Consider the following 3,150-nt stretch of genomic DNA (forward strand, 5'->3'; position numbering starts at 1 on the left):
AAACATCGGTTGCTAACTACCCTTTGCACGGTTTGCAGCTTCAGATCTGCCATCCCACTGCCACCGTCAACATTGTACTCATCATGCTTATGTTTTCCCCATTTTATGATGACCACAATCAGCCTACGTGGTTTGTGTCGTAATAGCACTACTCCACCCATCGAGCTAAACAAGCTTAGTTGTACAAATTCATATCTGATATTATTGCTGATATTAGTAAAACTGAGAGATGTTTAATTGGTTAGCTAAATGTTCCTATTTTAGTTTCGAAATGCATGTGAGCCACACACTACAAGAGATTAGGCCTACTATGACGAGACAAGAAGTGTAATCGAATAGCTAATAACGTCACAAATTACCCCTAAGTGACGTTTTATGGGCGTCACAAGGATCGTCATGGAATCCCCGTCACAGATTACTCCTAGTGACGGCGCGCGCAAAGTAACGTCACAAAAATAGGACCTTCGGTGATGTTCTTTACTACGTCATCAACTTGTTACTTCAATGACAATCACTTAATGTCACGCGTTACATGAAAATATGCCATATACAATGACAAAGCAACGTCACTGACTTCAGCCACACCAACACCCGAGCAGGCTATCCCACTGCTAGCTTTTCATTATTGACGAGGATGACACCATCAAAATATATTTAATTATTTCAAATTTGTAGAACAAATTATCAAATACACTATATTCCAAATGCATATCATAGTAAGTATCTAATTCACATCACAGTATATTATATAAATAAGATAAGATCCAAATCACATCATAAATTTGAATGAACGACAAATCATATCATATAATCAACCGTCTCAGCCAAATCATCCTCTAACTAGAAGTGACAATAAAATGGAACACTCACTCTGGAGTTTGACACGACAATAGACAAGTTAAAAAGGCAATATTTAAATAACTAAAGACCACATGTGTTGTCCTGATGATTACAACATATGATTCAGCAACTATCTTTCCATCACAAAAGGATGGCCTTCATGCACCGTCAGGTTTGGAATGGGACTGCTAAGTTGCTTGCTGAGTTCCTTGAGCCTTTAAGAGAAAACCAATCAGGTTATCCATCTCATGTTGCTTCTTTTGCCAGGCTTCATTCTTCTCTTGCTGTCTCTTCTTCACAGCTTGCAATTCTCCATGTTCCTTCCCCTACATGTCTTCAAATGTTGTCACTTGTGCTTCAAGCCTCGCGGCTAACTCCTCTCGATGCCTATAAATTCAACAAACGCAACATCGTTGTACCTTTGATGAGATGAAAACAGACAAGATAACAAGGTACAAGAGTACCACTAAGAGGCTTACAATCTATCAAATTAATAATATGAAATAAAGAGGTACATTATTAAATGGCAAGGCAAGCACATACAGATGGGCAAATGAAAGAGTAAACCCAAGAATATCTTATAATGGTTAAAAAAACATGCAAACCAATCATTTATTATTTTAAAAAGCAGCAAGAAACACAATTAATATATCAAGTCAACAACCCAGGCAAGAAGAAAATGGACCTTAAAAGATCTAACAATTTTACATGTGAAAATGTACTTTCCAGGAACTTAAATGAATATAATAAAGTAGATAAGTGAGGACGCAAACACAGGACACACTAATATTGTACTCCCTCTGTCCGAAAAAACTTGTCCCAAACTTGTTCATCAAATGGATGAATCTAGCACTAACTTGATGCTAGATACATCCATTTGAGAGACAAGCTTTTTCAGGCGGAGGGAGTATATAACTAACTGTTTAAGTGAAAGCCATTTTACATGTCCAAAATGTTCAGAACTAAAAACAACAAAAAATACTATTACTGTCGCTGTTGGCATAGTTCCGAAAACCAAAAAGTTCACTATACTCTTTCAAAATTAAGGCTCAATGGATGGTGTTGTACGTTTGTAAAGTAGGAGCAGCTTGAGTTTACCATGTATCTGCTTTTATCAAGTTCTGGGCGTACGAAAATGCTTGTCGGCTTTAGACCCTTAACATCATGGGTAGCAATCAGTTAGGAGCGGCAAGGCAAATATTAAGTGTAGTTCCCTTTTATTTAGTAGTGGAGATAAAAGTACACTGGCACAGGGCTATACATCTCCGTAAGGTGTCAAAATCAAGTGCAATCTCAGTGTTTATTCAGTTTTGACAGCACTAGTTAGGGACTATTTATGGGGTAGCAGAACCACAAGCAGGCAGGAGAACCACAAGCAGGTAGGAGAATCAGTTTCAAGTTTTAGCTAACCACAAGCAGGCAGTAGAATCAGTTTAAGGTTTCAGGTTTTAACCACAAGCACTGTGGCCGTGTGGTGCCTGAGTTCAGTTAAAGGGGCAATCTGTTACCGTGCGTGGGTATGACTTGTAAAACTGGCTCTGAATTCCTCTCCAATACAACTCTGTATCTCACCTTCTCTCTTTCGTCTACCTCACCTCGGTGCTTTTCTCCCCCAAATCCCTTCATTGTATCCTGGTGACCCTAATTAACGAGAAGGGCGGGATGATTAGTATGCATGAACCCTAATCACTGAACATTAAGGGCTTGAGGGATGAGGAAGGCGGGATGAGAAAATTACTGAGAGCCATTACCGGTTGCTGTAGTCGGTGGGGAAAGGCTCACGCGCGGGTTGATGCGGTGGATCTGAGCTCCGCTGGTGGGGCGGCCTCCTTCAATCCGCTGTCGCCGGTCGCTGCAAATCAGGGGGAGAATAGAGCGGAGTGCTCGCGGGGTTGGTTGATGTTGTGGATCGGAGCTTGAACCGACGGGGCGGCCAGCCGGCGACCCCCAATCTTCTTCAGGCCCTGATCGCTGCAGTTGTGGGATAGGAGAACAGATTGAATCTGGCGAAAAAATGCCGGGGTGGGCGGTGGCTTTTAGCGGCGCCTCTTTGCTGGCGAAATAGAAGAGTAATTTTGGATGGGTCTTTGACGGGTGGGGACACAGGGTGGATGCAGAAAAGGATTTAGAGAAGTGGGGGGAAAGAGTACATGGGGGTGGAGGGAAAATAGTATTTTTTTAACGAGATGGTTAATTTCAGAATTTAATTTCCACACAATATTATGTAATCATTTTATTCGAACTAAGTATCAAATGATTATTAAAAAGGTAAATCTTTAAAATACATTATGGTGTGTTTTTTCATGCATT

At 40.7% G+C, this 3,150-nt stretch overlaps 1 long non-coding RNA gene across 1 annotated transcript; it reads right to left on the reverse strand.

Moving 5' to 3' along the window:
• Positions 1-714: 714 nt before the first annotated feature.
• LOC123111253 (uncharacterized) lies at positions 715-2,926 on the reverse strand. Its single transcript, XR_006454322.1, has 3 exons — positions 2,592-2,926; positions 2,413-2,481; positions 715-1,227 (listed from the first exon to the last, which is right to left on the reverse strand). It is a non-coding gene; the product is annotated as an uncharacterized lncRNA (long non-coding RNA).
• Between the last annotated feature and the right edge of the window lie 224 nt (positions 2,927-3,150).

This window comes from Triticum aestivum, chromosome 5B (assembly GCF_018294505.1).
Source record: "Triticum aestivum cultivar Chinese Spring chromosome 5B, IWGSC CS RefSeq v2.1, whole genome shotgun sequence".
In the NCBI taxonomy this organism is placed as follows: domain Eukaryota; kingdom Viridiplantae; phylum Streptophyta; class Magnoliopsida; order Poales; family Poaceae; genus Triticum; species Triticum aestivum.